Source organism: Gorilla gorilla, chromosome X, assembly GCF_029281585.2.
Source record: "Gorilla gorilla gorilla isolate KB3781 chromosome X, NHGRI_mGorGor1-v2.1_pri, whole genome shotgun sequence".
In the NCBI taxonomy this organism is placed as follows: Eukaryota; Metazoa; Chordata; class Mammalia; order Primates; family Hominidae; genus Gorilla; species Gorilla gorilla.
This window is the reverse complement of record NC_073247.2, coordinates 32199205-32221915: the sequence shown is the minus strand read 5'-3', so window position 1 is coordinate 32221915 and position 22711 is coordinate 32199205. Positions and strand designations below refer to the sequence as shown.

At 41.1% G+C, this 22711-nt stretch overlaps 1 protein-coding gene across 1 annotated transcript in view; it reads left to right on the top strand.

The window, feature by feature from the left end:
* Window positions 1-20013, top strand: part of SMPX (small muscle protein X-linked) — a 52382-nt gene extending 32369 nt beyond the window's left edge. The window contains exon 5 of the mRNA XM_055376376.2: window positions 19596-20013. The gene's annotated coding sequence lies outside the window, so the exon portion shown is untranslated. The remainder of the gene's footprint in view (window positions 1-19595) is intronic.
* Window positions 20014-22711: the final 2698 nt, after the last annotated feature.

Sequence of the window (22711 nt, the reverse complement as noted above, 5' to 3'; positions counted from 1 at the left end):
ATTGACTCAGATGGTGCTCCTGGTACACAGCAGCTTCCAGGAAGTCTTCATTCCCTTTGCTGTCCTCACAGTCTGCCCATACCTTCTGCCCTCTGCCCCTTGCTTCCAAGGCTAGGAGTTGATTGGTTGGTTGGTTTTTAAGTGAAATACTGTCTGAAGAGTAGCTCTGCACATTTCCCCAGCGAATATGAAGAAAGCTCACTGAAAATTAAAATCCATTAATTATCTTATCTGTGACTAATATGAGCTCATTGAAGCACTTGCAAACATCTGGGAGGATCTCTTTCTCAATCACCTGAATCCTTTGAGCTTGAGCCAGTTCATGAGACGATTTCTAACCTGCAACTGTCCTCTTTCTCCTGGAGGCGGCATTGCAGTTCCAGTTTTCAAAACCTGCAGCAACTCATGTTTCCAAGGCCTTTGTCTCAAGACAGCAAAATTACAAACATTTCACTTTAGCATTTTCATTTTGTTTTGGAGACTTCAAGGAATTTCCCTCCTCTCACCCTAATTTTTAACTAGCAAATGCATCTCGTTTGTAATTTGATTTTTCTCTGAAGAGAATCAGCTTAAGAAATACTTGGAGAGTTGAGCTGCCATTGCCCTACTCTCAAAGAAAAGTCAAACAATGGACTTTATACAGCATTTTCCTGAGCATTTTGAATGGGCTTTATGGCCAAAAATAAACATTTCACCTTTCTAGTAATCTTTTGTGCATAGGCTATGTACTATTGGAGTCTGGTCCAGAAAATAAAATGAGAGCTATGTCGATCTCAATGTCCAGAAGTGCCCTGGGTGTCTTCTCTATGACACCCTGTCCTGGGTTATGCCCCATTCACATTTAATTTCCAGCTATGATTACCTTACAGAGGTGTTTTCTCCCTCTATCTGACATTATTTAATTTGATAATCAAATTATGTCTATGTTGCAATAATAGGTAGGCAGTCACTAGTAAATACAGGTGCCAGAGAACATGGCAGTCTGGAGACTTTGTGAAATGGCTGCTTAAGGGGCATCATACAGGCCAGGCAGTGAGGAAACAGGTTTATTTGGAAGTTTTATAACATACGCAAAATCACATCTTTTAACTAGGGGATAATAGTAGCAATAATATTAACAAACCCTTGCTCTTGATTTTAAGAATTCCGAAGCCCTTCCATGTCCATTCTCTCTTTCGAACTTCATAACAGTTCTGTGAGATAGGTAGGGCAGGCATTGACTTTGCAGTTCAATCTCACATGACTTCCAACTTCACAAAGGGTGGAAGATTGTGGGTTGTATTGTCTTCTCCCTCCAGAGAAGGTTCATTTTAAGACTAATTATTAATTAAGCCTATTGAAGTCCATCTGTAGAAAATGGGTGTAATCCCTTTTAATCAGAAAAGTAGGATCACCATGTAGTCTGCAACAGGTGCCCAGGAAGGGGATTAGTAACAATCCATTCCATGGGCCAGAATTGAACAGATAATGGCTCTGCTTATACCCAGAAGGACTTTTGTCACTGACATGGAAAGATATTCAAGATTAATCTACCCACCTCTATCTATAGATATATTTCAAAGGAAATGTATTATCTCAATTTCTACCTCTGTTTACTATTTTCTTGTTTAATTTTAAAAAGTCATACTGTAATCTTTATACACATACAAACATACCACATACACATACACACACACATGCACATACATGCACACACACGGTAGAGGACAGATTTGATCCAGGATTTGGAAATTGGGTTGAAATGTCTTAATTTCAGAAAGATCAGGTGGCAAACAAATGGGTCTGGGGAAAACTTCACTTCAAGATGCCCCCAAACCATTGCCCTAAAGGTCAACTCTTCTGGAAAGCTCTTCATTTTCACTGACAGCTAAGAAATGGTGTCCCAGACACCCTGCGAGGTCATATACAAAGTTTACTGCTTATTATCCGTCAGGAGAGAGAGAGCCTGGGAGTCATTCCGAGCCAAATCCAATCCAATTATGGGCCAATTATAGACCTGCTTTCGCTGCCAGGAGCAGGCCACCCCAGCAACCCAGCTGGTGTCAGAGCCCCTGGCTGGCAGGGATTCCCAGCACATAGGAAGAGGAGCTCATGCCCCAGATAAGACAAAACAGCTGATAATGCTCTAGACCAGCACAGATGGCAAATGCAACTGCATTAGAATGGTTCTTGATCCTCATCACCACCCCCAATGCCATCCCTTCATAACTGAGTCCAGATTCAGTTTTCTCTCCTGTGTGGCACCCTTTTTTTACTATGTGATCAAATTCTGAAATACCAAGAGGTGGTAGGCCAGACTTTGCTCCTGTACTCAGGGCCAACCTTCCATTACTGGTTGAGTTCCTGCAGCCTATGCTATGGTGCGAACTGGGGTCACAGTACCTGGATACCCACAGCACCACTGACAACCTCACTGAACATGTAGGAGTTAAAATGCCAAGAAACTTGAGTTAGAAACTTGACCTAGGTAAAAATAAAGCTATCTCTATTAAAAATCAAAACAATTTTGGCTGGCACTTCCAACCTACGGAGATCATTTCAGGTCCACATTCTAGCATCAAATAGTGTCATTATTCCTCCAGGCTGGCTTTGCATGGATGACCTGCCAATTTGAGAAGCCAGATTTTTCTCATCTTTAACTGAGACCTTGAGGAGAGTGGGGACAGGGCAGCACCAAGGACAGCATCCTGTGGGTGACTGCAAAGGAAACCCTTTTCAGATTGGCCTAGAGCTGTGGTTCTCAAACTTTCACATGAATCAGAATCATCTAGACAGCTTGCTGAAACTGAGATTGCCAGGCCAAAGCCCGAGGGTTTTCAATTCAGTAGGTCTGGGATGGGTTCCAGAGTTTGCATTTCTGACAAGTTCTTAGGGAATGCTTCTGCTGCTGGTGGTAGTTTGGGATCACACTTTGAGAACCACTGACCTAGAGCCATCAATCAGATTGTTTAGGTCTGGACATTCAGAAGTCCCCTAACTATCCCATCACCAGCTCCACAGTTTTCAGGCTAGTTTCCAAAAGTACAGTGAGAAGCTTGGTCAGATTTCTTTGCTGAAATTTATATATACTAAGCATCAGTGAAGCAATAATCACAAATGCTTGTAATAGTGCTTCCAATGGTCAGGCACTGTTGCAAGCCCTTTACCTTGTGAGATGTCAGTGAGTTAATACACGTAAGAGCTCCATTTTACAGGTGAGAAAACTGAGGCACAGAGAAGTTACATGACTTTCCGCAAGGACACACAACTAGATAGTGGGGCAGCCAGGAGTCAAATCCAGGCTGTCTGATTTTTAATCATTACCCCAGTCTGACTCTCAATGTGGCAGACAGGTCCATGGCAGTGAAAGGAGCTGGGTAAATTATGAGGGACAATCCTAATGTAAAGGATGAGGAATTCTACATCAACTTACCCCCCAGTCACTTAACCTTACTGATAAAATGTTCATTTCTGTAGCTGTTTAGTAAGTGCTGACACTGTTACAGTTCAAGGGTTGGAAAACCAGAACCAACAGGCCAAATCCAGCCCATCACCTGTTTTTTTTCTTAACTTTTTGAGATCGTTCTAGATTTACATGCAGTTGTAAGAAGTAATACAGAGAGATGCCTGGATGAAATGACTGGGAATAATGAAGTCATTTTTCCAATCTCTAATGAAAGTATTTCTAAATAAGGCCTTGCCAAGGTTCAAATATATGCTGAGACAAAAAAGCTGGGTTTGATAATTTTCATTCAAATATACTTCTGTGGCTGTCCAGGTAGTGGAAGTAAAACACAAAAGATTTTCTAAATTTGAACACTTTTCAAGTCCAAGAAACGACAGGACCAAAGGATCACAGCTACTTGGCAGACTGATAGGCAGCTTTATCTTATTTTTTTTAGAGACAGGGCCTCACTCTGTTGCCCAGACTGGAGTTCAGTGGTATGATCATGGCTCATGGCAGCCTTGACCTCCTGGGCTCAAGCAATCCTCCCACCTCAGCCTCCCAAGTAGCTGGGACCACAGGTGCACACACCACCATACCTGGCTATTTTTTTTTTTTAAGCAGAGATGGGGTTTCACCATGTTGCCCAGGCTAGTCTCAAACTCCTGGGTTCAAAAGATCCTCCTGCTTCAGCCTCCCAAAGTGCTGGAATGACAAGTGTGAGCCACTGCACCCAGCCTGATAGGCAGCTTTATAGCTTTTCTCAAATATCATGACAGAAGAACTGAAGCTGGTTTCTGAACAACTCAGTTGTCCAGCCTTGGGCTTTGGGTGAGAACCATAGTTTGTATTCTAATTTTCTTAGTTACAGAGTCAGGCAGCAGCAAAACGCTGGATACAGTTAGATCTAGGGTTCTCAGCACTGAGTGCACATTAGAATCACCTGGACTTGCTGAGTGCCACTTGCTATCAGTTAATTCTTGGAGGGTGGCAGGATAGGCCTGGGAATGGGTATATTTCACAGAATCTTCAGGTGATCCTGATGTGTGTCTTGGTCGGAGAAGGACTGAGAAGGTGTTTCTCAGAGCGTCCTTTGATGAACTAGACTGAAATCTTTCTTGCTTGGGAAAGTATTTCTTTGGCTGAATGTTGCTGAGATGAAAGTATTCAACGGTGGAAAACAGCCAAGCATTCTTGGAAAGTCATGCAGCATACATGTGCATTTATTTATAGGGTGAACCAGTGGTGAGCCATGGCTTCTATTTGGGATAGGACATGGGAAAGAGATACTAAGTTCAGGACTGCCATATGAGTCCAAACAATAGCCATATTAGGCCTAGAAGGGGCTGAGAATACTCTAGCTCCCACTAATAAATGTGCTGTCTTGTCAGGGTTGTGACTCGTGTCTACCCAGCAATATATAGAGTCATATTCTTACAGGTTAGGGGACTATCAATGTCACTTAGTCCAACCAAGACCCAGCCTAATGCAGCAATCTCTCTAAACTCACTGCTTTCCAGATATGTACCCTACCCTGGAGAATCACGTGGGTTTAACTATGAACTCAGCAATTTTTAACCCCTATCTAATTCATCTCCCTCTAAAAACTGCCAGGGCCATTATTCCCTTCAGATAATCCCACTTGCACCCTTTGGGAATGACTCATTATAGGGAGAACCCAAATAAGTGCCCATTCCATTGGCGTTTCTTTTAACAAATTCAGTCTCTGCATGTATAAACATAAGTGGGTTATGTTTGTGGTATGACATGCTAAGGAGTAATCACTGGGTGCTGAGCAGTTGCACTGTAAACTTTGGTTCAAGGTCAGCCAGCTGTGTTGCCCACTCCCACAAAGCTGAATCCATAAGTTCTCAGGATGCCACCTCTCTAGAGTCTGGCTACTTATCTTTCTTCCCCATTTCATAAATGCCCAAGCAATATGGTCCTACCCTGTAGCCAGGATCCAGTTTTTGACATGTCACACTAAACACGAACTTTTCATGGTTTCCATTAATTCGCCTATTCCTTGATACATAAAATACAAGAGCTGAACTTGGGCTAAGGCAGCTGTATTAGTTATCTTTGGCTGTGTAACAAATTATTCAAAACTTAAAAGAACAATAAATATTGTCTCACAGTTTCCGTGGATCAGGAATTTAGCGTGGTTTAGCTGGGTGGTTCTAGCCTAGGGTCCGTCATGAGGTTGTAGTGAGTTGTTGACTAAGATTGAAGGATCTACTTCCAGGATGGCTCACTCACATCACTGGCTAATTGGTGATGACTGCTATCAGGAGGAGGCCTTGGTGCCTTCCCATGTGGACCCACCCACTGGGCTGCTTGAATGCCCTCACAACATGGCAGTCAACTCTCCCTGGAGTGAGTGATCCAAGAAAAAACAGGGCAGAAGCAGCAAAGTCTTTTATGGCCTAGCCTTGGAATTCATACTTTGTCATTTTTGTAACATGCTACTGATTACACAAGCCAGCCCTATTCTATGTTGAAGGGGACTATACAAGGATATGAATACCAGGAGGCAAGAATCATTGGGAGACATCTTGAAGGCTGCCTACCATAGCCACCTACCCCCCCCCCATTTTTTAGATGATAAAACCGAGGTCCAAAGAAGTGAGATTCTCAAAGTCACATAGCTGTGACATTTCAGTATTTGCTTTTCTTTCACCCCTCCTGATCCTTACCACCCAGAATTTCTTACATTTATTTAAAACACCAAAAGTTGTTTATCTTTGGGGAGATTAGGAAGATTATTTCCAAATGTGAAGCCAGTGTCTCTGATGCTTCTAACAGAGAAAGCCCTGACAGCACATAAGCACAGTGCATAGTGTGAGCACTGAGGAAAGTCTTTTCTTCATGTCCTTGAGTCATTAGTGGGGAGGGGCTCCAAAAGGAGGGAGAGGAAGGCAGAACCTCTACAGGGAGGCAAATCCAGAAGTGAACTAAAAATCCATTGTTTGAGTGATACATCTTAGCTTTTGCACACTGTTCCCTCTCCTCAGCTTGCTCCCACATGCAATGGTTTTCCTGCTCTTTTGCTTTCTTTCTTTCTTTCTTCTTCTTCTTCTTCTTCTTTTTTTGATGGAGTCTCACTCTATTGACCAGGTTGGAGAGCAGTGGAACAACCTCTGCTCACTGCAACCGCCCCCTCCCGGGTTCAAGCGAGTCTCATGCCTCAGCCTCCGGAGGAGCTGGGATTACAGGTGTGCGTCACCACATCCAGCTAATTTTTTATTTTTAGTAGAGATGGGGTTTCACCATGTTGGCCAGGCTGGTCTCGAACTCCTGGCCTCAAGTGATCTGCCTGCCTTGGATCCCAAAGTGCTGGGATTACAGGCGTGAGCCACTGCGCCCGGCCTCTCTTTTGATTTCTGAGGATCAAACCCAGAACAACAAGAAAAAAGCACAGGATATTACGAACAATCCAACTAATGGGAGGGAAAACTCTCCTCAGGAGTTGGAGTTCCATTAATCTCAGATGAAAGTGAATGAATCCCAAGTAACTTCCTAGGAGAAGCACATAATTTTTTTCTGTGAAAACTTATGTTTCTAAAAACACACACACACTCAGGCCAACATACACACACGTTTTAAAGTGCACAACTCAAAACTGTGCTAAATATTATCAAGTTCCTTTTCAGGATCCTCTTTGAAATAGTCATCTATGAAATGAAACAAAAAGAAAGCAACCTCTTGTATATTCGCTATCCTTTTTCAATCCGTTCAAAAACGACAAGGCTTGTCATGTCTGCTCAGCTTAACTAGTCAGGAAATGACAACTTTCTCCCCGCCTGACCTGTTTTGTCTAATGGGGCCCACTCCTCTGCCCTCTGACAAGCTACCTTCTCTCCTGAGTTCCATTTATAGCAGGGCTTTATTTATGGTTAAATCGTTAGGAATGGAACTGTCTCCCTCACAAGGCTTATTTCCCCTGTTCAATAAATTAAGCCAGGGGATCCGAGAGACTGCCCATTTCTGCTTTATTTAAGCTCAAATTCCTCACAGCCCAGAAAATACTGCAAATTGCCAGAAGAGAGCTCAGTATGAGTTCCCACTGCTTGCCCAATAGTATGTGGTCACTTGCAGGTTGTCTTGGATTTACTGCTCAAAGTAATGTCTGTGTAACCTGTGGGAATTTTCCTCAGCCCTCGATGGAAGTTTGAGATCTGGAACTGAAATGCTTCAGTGAGGAGCCCCTGGGCCTTTGCTAATGGACAAGGGACTCCCTTCTCAATCCTCAGGCATGAGCCATTGGACAAGTGCTGTGATCTTCTCATGTTTGACCCCTCTTTTCACCTTGAAATAAGGTTTGCAAACTTCATTCATCCACTATGTATTCTTGTTGCTGTCACACAGGTGACCTCGCTGAACAATTGGAGCATTAATGGCCCACAGCTGTCAAAGTGACCTGTGCACTTCACTACTCAAAGCCTTTTCTCACTTGTTTTCAGTTGCCAGAGCCCTGCAGTCAGCGGATCTTTCAAAAAATACAAAACCAAACCCCACAAAATGGATCGGGTCACTGCCCTGCTGCATATCCTTCAGCGGCTCCCCATGACCCTTCGGGCCTGTGTTAACTGTCTCAGACTTGGCAGGCTTTTTTCATCTTGCATTTCTGCCTGTGCAGGACATTCCTCGCTCCAATCCTAGTGAACCTCTGCCAGCTGATGGAGGTGCCATGCTGATTCTAGGCCTTTACACATGCTCAGAATATTATTTTTTGATCTTTGTTCCCTCCCGTATTCATTATCTGGCTAACTCCTACCCATCATTCAAGTCTCAGTTAAATACTATTTTTGAAAAACTTTTCCGTTGCCTCTTAAACTGGGTAAAGCATCCATGGCTTCCTGTGTTTGTCCCAGGATAGCAGCACCCATCACAATGGAGGACTGGATTGCCATTGTTTATTCTGTCTGATTTTCCTTCTAGATCTTAAGTTCCATGAAGGGGGATAACTTGTCTGACTTGTCCACTAGTGTATCCACAGTGCCTAATACATTTTCTAGCATATAATGTAGGCCATATAAAACTAGGAATTCTGCTTTCCACTTTTAAGACCATTTAAGCATATTTAAGCACAGAGCTGTGTCCAAAAGAAACATACATTGATTTCTAAAAATGGCCCCTGTATTAGTCTGTTCTTACACTGTTAATAAAGACATATTTGAGACTGGGTAATTTATAAAGGAAAGAGGTTTGACTCACAGTTCAGCATGGCTGGGATGGCCTCAGGAAACTTTCAATTATGGTGGAAGGGCAAGCAAACACATCCTTCTTCACATGATGCAGGAAGGAGAAGTGTCAAGCAAAAGGGGGAAAAGCCCCTTATAAAACTATCAGATCTCGTGTGAACTCACTATCACGAGAACAGCATGAGGATAACCATTCCCATGATTAAATTACCTCCCACCGGGTCCCTCCCACGACATGTGGGGATTATGGGAACTACAATTCAAGATGAGATTTGGGTGGGGACACAGCCAAACCATATCAGCCCCCAGAAGGAATGTAAATCTTCACCTAAGAAAGATTTATATTGTAAACAGGTACAGCGTACACTCTTTTGGTGATGATTACACTAAAAGCACAGACTTCACTTCTATGCAATGTATCCATGTGACAAAACTGCATTTGTACTCCTTAAATTTATACAAATAAAATAAAAAAGAAAAAAAGATTTACATTGTAAAACACAGTAAAACTACCTAAAAATCTTCTCATTGACCCAAGATTCCCTCATCCTAGAGACGTTTTACCTCAAATCTCTCTTCTTTCTTTCCAAGAAATCCTATTTTCCACTGAGTCCCCAAGCCCCTTTTCCATGTAATTTAGACTCAGTTCACTTTTTTCAGTTCCCTCTCTGCATATTTAGATCTCCCCGACCATCAGCACCACAAAGAGCTTGAAGCCAAGATGACAAAGATTGAATCTTGTTTGGAAGATAGAAAAGGAGGAAGGGATGTTTTAATTTATAAGCTTTTTGTGGATCTTTGTCCCTGAATAATAGTAATAGTATATGTTGACTATGTCAGAGGCACTCTGCTAAATGCTTTACCATGTTATCCTCCCAACCACCCTGTGAATTTGACAATATTATTTCCCTATCCTTTGGAACACTGGGGTTCACGTTGTTGGGTAAGTTGCCCAAGGTAGCATAGGTGGAAAGCAGGAAAGCTGGGTTTGAAGGCAGAGTAGGCTGTGAAAATGTCTCCACAGTGGACACTCAGGAAACATTTGTTGATTGCAGAGACAGGGTCCCACCTTGGAACCAGCCTGGAGACTGGCAAGGCAAAGGGTGTAAAAGCAATTTCTCTGATGAATTGATTGGAAACACATGTCAAAGCTTTATTTCAAAGTTGCTTAAAGAGGCTTCAAAAATCCAGTTCTAAAACTTGGAATAGGAAAACATGTGGTTAGATAACACTGTGAGACGAGGTACAAGTGATCAGTAAACTCTGTTACAAGGTGACTTTAGTGAGGCAGGTATATCAGATCTCCCAGAAGGGGCTCTTAATCTCATTGAAGTTGATTAGAAAATTACTAATATGTTTTATCAGCAGTGCTTCCCAGAAGGGACCACTTAACACACCAGTGCACAAAGCTCTGTTCTAGCTCAGGTTTGAGATCATTTTCTTTCATCAGAAACAGCTGTCTCTAAACTAGCATTTGTTTTTTTCCACCTCAGCACTATTGACAATTGGGCCAGGCAGCTCTGTTACTGGGGCTGTTCTGGGCATTCTAGGATAGTTAGCAGCATCCCTGGCCTCTACTCACCAAATGCCAGTAGTACCCTCTCCTTCCTGATTGTAATAACCAAAAAATGTCTTCACATAGTGCCAAATGCCCACCACGGGGTGGGGGGCAAAAATCATTCTCTCCCTCTATTGAAAACTACTAGTTTAGAAACTTCATTTTCAAGTGGTCCATGGACCAACAGCAACAGCATCCCCTGGATAGTTACTAGATATGTGTGGTCTCAGGCCTCTCCCCAGACCTCCTGAGTCAGAATCTGCAGTTTAACAGGATCCCCAGGGATTCATATGGATGTTAAATACTGAGAAGCCCTCCTAGGCTGTGGTTCTCAATCTTGTCTGCACATCAGAGACCTGGGGAGCTTTACAAATTACTGATCGCACTTCCAGAGACTCTGATGTAATTGGTTTGGGGCAGCCTGGGCTTTGGGATGGTTAAAAAGCTCCCTCCAGGAGATTTAATGTGCAGCCACATTTGAACACCCATTCTAGGTGGTTTAACCCCCCACCAGCACACGTGCGCACACACACACACACAGCAGAGTGAGTTACAACAGCCCATAAACAAGATCTCAAATCTCCAAATCAATTATGCTTTCTTCCTTTCCATAAACATCCTTCTTTATTTGGCCTCTTATCTTTTTTAACATTATAAAATTAAATCATTTGATGATAGCTTCAAAAGGTTAGATTTGGATATAAGTAGCTTTTAAAATAATGGTTGGAATGATTTAGAGGAAAAAATGAAGGCATTGATTTAAACTTCCCCGGGCAGCTTTCTAAAGAAGAGCCATCAAAATCATCCCTCAAATTCTCAATAATTAAAAAAAAGGTACTTGAAAAAACAAACAAACAAACATTAAATAGCAAACTCTATCAAGAAAATTGTTTTGCATGAAATGTATAATTATGTAAAGAGCCCATGTAAATTGGAAAGCAAAATGCTAACACCTTAGTAGACAAAGGAAATGAAGTCACAATTCACAGAAGTGGATGTATAATTGGTAGAGAAGCCTAAGAAAATATGCAGCTTCAGTAGAAATCAAAGGAATGCTCAAGAAAACAGTTACTGATTTTCGTTTAAGAAAATCCACAAAGATGAATAGGAAAGTGGTCGTGAAAAAGACATATGCACAATCTCAAAAAATATTAAGTATCTTCTGTATAGCAGGCACACAGCAGTATAAATGATGAGGGTGGGGGGGTTAATAAATGGAGAAATTCCCAGTCATTGTGGATTTGTATCCCTTCCAACCCAGTTGTGTCTTGATGGAAGTCCATTCTAAAGAAAATGTTCACATGGAAAAGGTTGTGTTCATTTATGGTAGCAAAATTGATTAAGAACCTAAATGTCCAATAATAGGATTCCAATTAAGCAAACTCTGGTGCAGCCACCTGATGAAATACTATGGATACTATTTGTGATATAATGAATGATAAATAATTTATACAGTATAAAACTGGAAAAATGCTTCAGTGATTGAGTAAAATTTGAAAATGATACAATGGTCCTGGTCCCCACACCTAACACACACACTATATATTTGTGTATTTAAAGTTCCAAGGAGCCCTTAAACTAAGAAGGTGGTTTATCTTTGCTTAACCCAGTATTTCTCAATTTATCTCATGATTGATGGTTTCCCTTTTCCCCCTTTTCCTCTCCCTTTCTTTTCAAAGGAAAACTTGTTTTATTATCTCTTGAAACTAGTATTTCTCAAATGAACAAAACCTTGTGGATTTGTTGGTATATACAGTAGTATTTAAGAGCTATGTAAAAATAAAGGCCTTACATGGATATATACATGGTAAAAAAAATTCATCAAGTTCACTTAAGATTTGTGCATTTTACTCTATATAAAGTATTTTTAGAAACACTGCTAGATTCTGAGAAGGCAAGACATATTTTTAAGTGAAATTTTGGTGTTCATTAGAACAAATGCATGAATATTTGTTAAGTAAACTTTTTGGTACACTACAGATATATTTCTGTGTATCAGTTGTTAATGTGTGCCTCTAATGTACTGTCAATGTGTACAGATTACTTATTGATATGGTTTGGTTGTGTCCCTACCCAAATCTTGAATTGTAGCTCCCATAATTCACATGTGTCATGGGAGGGACCCAGTGGGAGATAATCGAATCATGGGGGCGGGTCTTTCTCATGTTGTTCTCGTGACAGTGAATAAGTATCATGAGATCTCATGGTTTGATAAAGGGGAGTTCCCCTGCACATGCTCTCTCTTGCTTGCTTGATGCCATGTAAGACATGACTTTGCTCCTCCTTTGCCTTCCACCATGATTGTGAGGCCTCCCCAGCCATGTGGAACTGTGAGTCCATCAAACCTCTTTTTCTTTATAAATTACACAGTCTTGAGTATGTCTTTATTAGCGGTGTGAGAACAGACTAATACATGTATGCTAATTTTACAAGTTTTGCAAAAGAATTTAGTGTAGCAGAAAGAGCTCCAAACCTCATCCTGGATCAGCCGATAGCTAGCTGTGTGATCCTGGACAAGTGACTCAACCCCTCTGGATCTGAATTTCCTAATTTCTAAAATGAGGAGCAATACCAAAACTCTAGTTCCATTCGTCTTTGAAAAAGTTTTACTATTTTAAAAGATTATAAAGCCTTATAGTCATATCTTTGCCTAATAATACATCAAAGGCCATCTTTTTATCTGACTACTGAGTCTTTGGACCACTCATTACCATCATTGTGACTGTGAAAACAATCAATCAACCAGCTTTAAGGTGATCTCTATGACAATGTGCTTTCCAGGTATGCATTATGGGAAGAAGGCAGGGAGGCCTACATTTGTTTCACATGTTCTGTTAGTTAAATGCCAAAAAAATTAGTTTTCCATTTGGTTGCTCCAGAACCCCTGGCTGCCACAGATCATTGCTGGACAGTTGTAGGAGGATTCTTGGTACTTCTGATATAATCACCATTGTCTCTATGCCTTGAATGCCAAGGCATAAACAATATAGAAAGATGTTGTCATCTTTGGAAAAGCTGAGAACCTCTTGGTTAAGACAGCAGTCTCCTTGACTTATTTATCACTTTGTCTACTTCTAGATGTTATTGAACTCTGCCTTGGTAGGGAAATCTTGGGTCAATATTTCTCCAATGAAGTCGGTGGCCCCTTTAGAGACAGGGAGGACTGTGTTCTGATGGATGAAGAGAAATTTCCCACAAAATCTGGAGCTGCCTGTGCTGACTGGTCTTTGATGATGCCCCGTTCTCCACCAAGATCTCACCAAACAAATGTATCTCAGTTGCCAGCCCCTAAATCTGAGTTGATATCCAATATAACAAACTCTCAATACAATAGGATCAATAAAAAATATTTTAATGAGATTCAACCTGGATATGCAATTTGCCTTTTCCTTATGGTCACTCGAATTATCCAGGTCCTGCACTTAACGCTACTTTAATCTGGATTTCAGGTGCAGGATTTGACCAAGGCAAATGTTCTGGTCTTTATGTCTTCCTCTTCTTCCGTTTTTATATAGTTATTGTTAGAAGCATTTCAATTTTCATTTTAACCACCGAAGGCTTCATGAGTTGCAAAGGCAACTTTGGTGGATGTTTCACAATTTAGGAAAAAATGTTCCTAATTTTTACTTAGAGTTTTGTTTCTCTGACTTTACAAGTACCTGTTTGGGAAAAAAGAAAGAGTTTTGGGTTTGGAGTTGTTTGGGTGCAATTCTAGGCTGAGCGCCTCTCTGAGCTTGGGTGTGTGTTTTTCCTTACAAGCCTTAGTTGTAGCTTGCACCACCTTCCTTAGGGTGTGGTCCTGATGAGTAAAAGGGACAATATGTGTGAATGTGCTCTGTAAACTCTAGAAGACTTTACAAATGCCAGGCGTTTGTCTTATTTCTGATGCCCTCTAAGGAACTCCATAGCTTTAACCAGTTTGCTCTGGGTGCATGGTTGGCCATTGCATATGGAACCAGACCATGAGCCACTGCCTTCTCTCAAGTACTTTCCAGTGTCACTGTGTTTATGGCTCTATGATTTAGCACCACGTAGGAGGAAGTAATCATTGCACTGCCCCTGAGTGTCTGGTTAAAGGACAAAATGCAGACAAGTGTTGAGTGGACTCCATTTCCCACATGATGTATGTGGGGCCACGGCAACTATGAGTAACACAGCTATAAATGGGTCACAGCAAGGCGTAAACATCACATGTTCCTCAGTCTGGACTTAGGGTGACACAAGGGAGATATTTGGTGTATCATCCCCACACCAGCCAAGATGTGCCCTTCCCAAATGTAAACTAGAGGTTTTGCTTCCATGTCATTTTTGGTCTGGGTACAAAAGTTATGTGGGGTAGCTAGAGAATGACTTTTCAGCTGGTTGCCATACCTTCCCCATCATTCTCACAAATGTCCCCATACAGGAGAACAGGGCACAGGAGAATAGCTGACAGCTGTTGTCTAGGCAGCAAAGCAGCGTGGCCCTGGAGACAGCCCAATACACTTGCATTCCAACACCCTGACAAACAAGAGTGCTTTACAGAGTGGGCAATTTTAGCTCTGGATCCCTTCCCATTGTTTCTCATTTCTAAATTCAAGCCCTGACACAGAGCAGGGAGCTCAGGTATCTGGATTCCCGAATTTTTGTATTCTTGTATCATGCCAGCATCCCGAGCACATGCTGAGTCCCACAAAGCCAAGGATGGAGACTCTGGCCGTCTGGGGACTTTGTACTCTGGGATGGACTATATCTGACCTTATCCATCAGTGCAGTCCTGTTTCCAGGCATGTTGGGCCTTCTTGAATTCTACCGGGACCCGGGAGTGGGGGAAGCTGAGGGACAGGGTGTTCTGCAGGAGGACACCTGCAATGGCTCCTGCTTCATCTGCCACCTCATGCGTGGCTCCTTCTGCAAAGAAGAATCAGGTTTATTTTGTAGGCTGAACAAGGTAGCTGTGTAATCAGTTGGTGGAGTGCCTGGCATGTAGTAGGTGCTCAAAACTGGTACTGCCACCATCAGCTGTTTCTCCACTCCCACATGAGCACAGGTTGATAGCACTGGCCCAGCTTCCCCCTCTTCACAGTTGTTTTCAGGCCTCCCTTGGCTCTCAGCTGCAGTAAGTAAAGAGGAAGAGCACAGTTCCCCTGGGGCTAATGTTATGTTAAGAATTCCATGCATTTATTTTCCTAAATATGGTCATCTCACAGTGGTCGTGGTGGTCTGGGAAAACTGGATCAAGATTTCTCTATTTTTTAAAAAAATTTTATTTTCATAGCTTTTGGGGTACAAGTGGATTTTTTGTAACACAGATGAATTGTATAGTGATGAATTCTGAGATTTTAGTGCCCCCGTCACCTGAGTAGTGTCCATTGTACCTAATATGTTGTTTTTATCCCTAGCTCCTCTCCCACCCTTCCCCTTCTGAGGCTCTAAAGTCCATTATATCACTCTGTATACCTTTGCATACTCATAGTTTAGCTTCACTTATGAGAACATACAATTTTTTGTTTTCCACTCCTGTGTTACTTCACTTAGAATAATGACCTTCAGCTCCATCCAAGTTGCTGCAAAAGACATTATTTCATTCCTTTTTATGGATGAGTAGTATTTCATGGGGTATATATACCACATTTTCTTTATCCATTCATTAGTTCTCTATGTTTATAAAACTGTCTCAAAGTCAGAGAGGCCTATAAGCTGAACCCAGTCGTGAAGGACATCTTATGACTCTCCAATGTAAATGGCTCATCCTATGTTTCTCAGTATAGCCATAATTTCACCTATCTATCTGGGACAGATAAAGGATTATCAGAGTCCATATCAAGTCTGCCATATAAATGGTACCCATTTCTGGGTTGCAGATGGTGCTTCTCAGTCTGGACACATCTTGGAGAGAAATCACACCTCATAAAACATGCTTCAGTTACAATTTCCTATGGATCATCACCCATTCCATGCTGCTCAGAGAAGCCCAAGGAATACCTCAGCTTCAAGGGAAGCTTGTCATGGGCCTCTTACTTAGCCAGAGAGACTGGCCATATGTCATCCAGCACAGTGACCATAGCAGTAAAGTGGCTACAGCATACCCTGGCCATCATGGGGCTAGAGCTGGGACCTAGGGCAGAACTGGCAGCATAGTGGAGACATAGCACATCAACCCAACACTCCTGGATTTCTGCATCTATGAGCCTTCACTCATTACTGCTGACTCACATTGAAGAATGTGGGTTTGGCTATAACTGCAACTCCAGTTCTTTTCCTATTTTCATTTCTCCAGTAGTCCAACTCATCAATCACTGGACCCCTGCTATGTGTCAGGGGCCATGATAGGCAATGGGATGTAAAAATGAATAGGACATATTTATATCCTTAAAAGATCCTAGCCTAGTGGCAGTGCAGCTATAGTGGGAAACATGAGAGGAGTGAGATGATGCATATAAGCAAATAATCACAATTCAGCATGTTACATGGAGAATCATGGGGAGGTGGGATTTTAGTCAAAAGTTATAACCAAAGAGGCGAGGCCCAAAGGCTCTTGTCATTACAGGAGCAAAAAGTGGTCTAGTGAACTCAGAATATAGGATACTTGAGGGAGAATGACCAGAGATGAGCCTGGATCCTGATAACCCAGGATGAAGCTGTGAAATTGCTGGTCACTCAGAAACCATGGGCTGGGAAGGAGGTGGTATCTTACTTCCACTTTGTGACTGGCATGGACTGAAAATTGATAATTTCTTAAAAAAATTAGTAAACAACCTAAACGTCCATTGGTAGATGTATGAATAAAGAAAATGTGGTACACACACACTGGAATTTTTATCCTGGAATAAGAAGGAAACTCTGCAATATGTGACAACATGGATAAACTTTGAGGACAGTATGCAAAGTAAAATAAGTCAGTCACACAAGGACAAATACTGCATGATTCCACTTATATGAGGTGGCTAAAATAGTTAAACACATAGAATCAAAGAGTGAAGTGGTAGTTGTACAACATTGCTGTACAGCATTGTACTTATGGTCAACAATAATGTATTATACACTTAAAATGTATTAAGAGAGTAAATCTCATATTGTGTTCTTTTGATAATAAGATAAAATGCTGGGGAAATACAAGAACCTATGCTGACTGCTGTTGATAGCATTTTCAGTTTTGCAATCATTAATAACTTCCTACCTTTTCCTCTGGTTCACAAACCATCCATACCTTGTTAGTGGAGTAGAAACAGCCCTAAAGTCGGGACACCTCTGTTAAAATCCCAGTTTTTCTATCTACCAGCTATGAGACTTTGAGCTAGCTTCTTTGATTTTTGAACTTCTATGTATTTCATCTCAACAGTGAGTACAACACAACCTGCATCACAGCAATGCTAGAAATGTTCAATGACACTATGGGCTTTGTGATCTCTAAAGAAATATACAAGAAAGAGAAGCTTTCTTATAGATAGATCTCTGCTATAGACTTCTCTGGATTCAATGGCTAGAACTGGGTCCCATGGCTCCCCCTAGCTGTAAGAGAGACTGACAAATAGAGTATATTCACTCACCAGCCTTTGTAGTAGAGAAAAACAAGGGTTATGGAGGGTGCCAAACCAGAGTTTCTGCCCCAGCAGGGGGAATATCCTTGTGTATGTAGTTTTCTTTCTCCAGCCATTGGCAATACAAAAAGTGAGCATTCCATTTTTAAGAAAAGATTCAGCTCACTCACATAAGTAAAATACACAAGGAATGACACCAAAGACTAATGGAAAACAAACGTATAAATAGTGTTCAAGAATCCCTGCATTACAAGAGCTTTGAAAAGAAGTGGCACCACATCAATTAGCTATTGCTGCATACCAAATCACACCCCAAATTCAATGTTTAAAACAAGATAATTTCTTATTCTAACTCATGTGTTTTGGCCTCAGCTGATATAGGTTGGGCTCAGCTGATCTTGGCTGGACTCACTGATGTGTCTGCAGGTCATCTGGGGGCTCTGCTCTACATGGGGCCTGGTTAGGGTGCTTTAGCGGGGGTGGCCCTGCTCCACATGTTTCTTGTCCTTCTTCTGGGATTAGAAGGCTAACCTGGCCATATGCTTGTTATGGCAACAGCAGAAATACAAGAGTAAGCAAAAATGTGATACCTTTTGAGGCATAGGCTCAAAACTGGTACACCACCATTTCTGCCTCATTCTGTTGGCCAAAGCAAGATGTGTGGCCAAACTCAGGCATGAGGAATTATACCCCACCCACAGTGGTAGAAAACTACAAAGTTACATGGTAGTAGGGAGAGGTGAAGAACAGGAGCCATGAATGCAAATTTACCTCAGGGATCACTGGTCATACAAGCCATAATCATAAGACTAACATTATACTCTAATCCTTCAGGAGAAGCTATCTTAATTTAGTTTAGAATTACTTAAATCACTAGAGCCAAAGTTGATGGCCACAGCATCTACCCATAGTTCATTTACATTCATGGAACTGAGAGATGAAGTTTTCAAGTGAAAATGGGGTCTTCAGTGTTGACTTATTCCTATCATATTGATTTATAAGCTGTCCCTAACATATCTCATGAAAATTATACTAATGATGAACCTGGAGGACATTATGCTAAGTCAAATAAGCCAGTCATAGACAAATATGGCATGATCTTACTTATATGTGGAATCTAAAAACATTAAACTCATAGAGGCAGAGAGTCAAATGGTGGTTGCCAGGGGCTTGGGGCGGGAGGTGATGTGGATGGGGAGATGATGGTTAAAGGATAGACAGAATTTCAGATACATAAGAGGAATATATTCTGGAGATCTCGTATTAGTCCATTCTCGTGCTGCTATGAAGAAATGTCTGAGACTGGGTAACTTATAAAGGAAAGAGTTTTAATTGACTCACAATTCTGCAGGGCTGGGGAGGCCTCAGAAACTTACAATCATGGCAGAAGGGGAAGCAAACACGTCCTTCTTTACATGGCAGCAGCAAAGAGAAGTGCAGAGCAAAACGGGGGAAAGCCATTATAAAATCATGAGATCTCATGAGAACTCACTCACTATCATGAGAATAGTATGGGGGGAACCGCCCCCATGATTAAATTATCTCCATCTGGTCCCACCCTTGACATGTGGGGATTATTACAATTCAAGATGAGATTTTGGATGGGGACACAGCCAAACCATATCAGATCTGTTGTACAGCATCATGACTATAGTTAATAATGTATCCTTGAAAATTGCTAAGAGATCTTAAATGTCCTCATCACAAAAATAAGTATGTGAGGTGATGGATATGCTAATTATGTTGACTTAATCATTTCACAATGTATGTATGCATATATCAAAACATTGCATTGTATACTGTAAATATATACCATTTTTATTTGTCAATTATGCCTTAATGACACTGGAGTCGAAAAACTCATGGTTCCTTTGGTTTTTCTTTTTCAGGCTTGATGTGAAGAAATAAAGAGGCAGAAGATGGGTTCAATAGCTCACTAAAATTTTATATATTTGTATGATGATTGTGAACCTCCTGAATGCCTGAGACTCTAGCAGAAATGGCCTGTTTGTACATTTATATCTCTTCCTTCTAGTTGGCTGTATTTCTTACTTTATCTTCATTTTTGGCACCTCACAGAACAAATTAGCCCATAAATTCAACACCTGGAGGGTGTGGTTTTGAGGAGGGATATGATTTTATGGAGAATGATATGGCAATGTGCCTAACGATTTTGATGAAAAGTTTCCCAAGCTACTTCCTACAGTATTTTCGTCAATATTTGGAATGCGTTTTAGTTCTTCACCTTTTAAATTATGTCACTAAACTTTGTATGAGTTCAAATAAATATTTGACTAAATGTAAAATGTGAATCTAGACTAAATTAATTTTTATATTTCAGATAGCTACATATCCCCAAACCTGGAGAGAAATGAGATATGAGTCAGCTGAAACCCATATTGCCTAAGTGGGGGCCGCTCATTCTGAATTATTGAGTACCATGGGTAAAATCATGGCTGACTGATCACTCATATGAAGTTAAATATCACCTGAGGAATTGGATATCATTGATATTCTTCCTCCAAGGATGAGGAGTTTTACAGTGAGTGCATTTTACATCTATAGAGTCCAGATGGAATACAGTTCATTATAAGTTAGAAACTCCCCTCACCCAGATGGAATAGAGTTCATTATAAGGCACAATAAAGTAAAGCTGAGCAAACAGAACAAGAGAGGAGAAGAGCCATCCAAAGATGAAACATGTCTCCTGCTGCTAAAATGGAGAGTCTCTATGTCAACTGAATCAATGTCCAACACTATCATAGACCAAACAGAATCACCTGGGCTCCTCTAGCATCTTATGATCTTCTGAAAGGCTCGGGCAACTTCACAGTGTGAAGATTTGAGGGACAAGGTTATCAAGAGCACACTGTTTGAAAAGCAAGCATGTCACCTACCTGGTATGCAGAGACCTCACATCGTTTCTCGGGCTGAGTGACTTTGATCCTTGCTTCAGAGCCAACCATTGTAAAAAATCAGATGTACTTTGAAATATCCCAAGTGTGAATTACTCTCCCGCTTTTCTGTTTCATAGAGATCAGCTTCCAAAAGCAGGGCTATCATTGCCTACACATGTGACTGGCCGCAGAGTCAGCAGTGCCTGATGAGTTTAAGTTTTCCCGAAAAGGTGCCTGTCTGGTCATAGGTCCCACGTGTTTCACCAGACTGTGATTTATCTGGTCATCTACATCTAATATATACATATGGCATGGGGAATATCAATCGGAACAAAATATGCCAGCCTAATAATCTGTCAGCAGACGAGGTAAACAGGTCCTAAATAGGCGCTAGATTGCCTCAGACTGTTTCACTCTACACTGATTAGAGTAGTTGGGTGGGGTTACCAAATTTGCTTCATGTTCACTTTGTTTTAATGCAAATTATCTATGTTCAGTTTCAAAATTAAGTTCTGATATAATGTTATAAAAATTGTCTTCAAATTTTAATGTCTTCCAAGGCAAATTTGCAGCACAATACATACCAAAGTCATTAGACAAATTCAATGGATTTTTTGAATTTTAAATTTAATATGTATTGTATTTTGTTAAGGCTCAAATTCACTATATATAGGATTTAGGAACTTCCACAGTCTATCATTCATTAGATAGCACATATAGTATAATATAGGAAAAGACAGAGTCTTTGCTTTCAATGAAGTTATAATTTTAAAAATTCACACATTACATGCTAAGCGGCTCTTTAAAAACCCATATGTCTCACGGAAACAGCCTTATTTATCTTATAGGTTTATAAACAACCAATCATTATGCAACTTTTCCATGAAGGAGAAACAAAGTACAAATAGATGAAGATTCGTTAGGAGAGAAACAACTCTGGTGTGAATAAGCATAAGGTACCATACCCAGTTTTTAGTGTGCACACTGTAAATGGTATGATAATCATACTCTACTACAAGGAGAGTGTCTTTGAGTGCAATACAACTTTCACTCCACTCACATTTCCTGGATGCCTACTATGTGTCAGTCTATAGGCTAAGTGCTGGGGGAACACAGATCACATTCATCCAGAAAATCACCTTGCTTAAAAAAAAAAAAGACAACCCATACCTCTCTGTTCCCCCTCCCCCATGTATGGGATTTTCCTATGTTGTGCTTGAGGCATGAGTGAAAGAAGGCCCCTCTGGGTCCAGGACCTGCGGGACACTTAGAAAGCTTCTCTGTTTGGAGCAGAAGCCATTAGGAACACATAAGCCTCTCTAGAATTATCTCAAGCACTCATTTTGTATGATCTTTACATTTCAACAGCACAGACTGAAAGGTAATTAGCTTTGTTTCCAAGGTTACTTACTGAATAGCTGAATGACACAGTAGTTTTCTAAGTTAGGCCCAGGGCATGGGAGATGATAATTACCCAAATGAATCCCTCATTTTTAACTAGAGCAGTTAGAGGATTTACAAAAAGTCTCCCATTATGATCAGGCCCATGTAAGGAACACTACTAATTTTAATGTGCCATCCTGCGAAATTCCTCTCCTACATTCTTGAGCTGACCTAGAATTAGGGTTCCCCCTTTGGCAATGAGAACAGGGCTCATTTGGATTCAAGGACTATGGGTTGATCAATTAAAATTAGTTCCTTCTGAGGGCCTCTGGCATTATCCCATTGCTTTGCAATCTAGCTTGAAATAGAAACTGCATTTAACTTGATAATTGATGCTGTCTTGGGATTTTAACCTGCTGCTGAATGTATGCATCTGTGGCCCATCGATAGTTCTTTGCCTCACATACCATTAATTACATTTCTGTGCTTTTCCAAAGGAGAGGATATATTATCATAATGTTCATATGCAATCATGTATTCATTCAGCAAGCCATACAAAGAGCACTCACGAAGAGAGGAAGCAACCCACCAGGATGTTGCCAGGCTAAGAAAATCCTTAGCGGTCATGTATTGAGCTCATTTTTTTTCTCTACACAAATGACCAAACTTGTTTAGCTCTTACACTGAAGGCAAATCACACAAAGTCAAAAAAATATATATGCCAA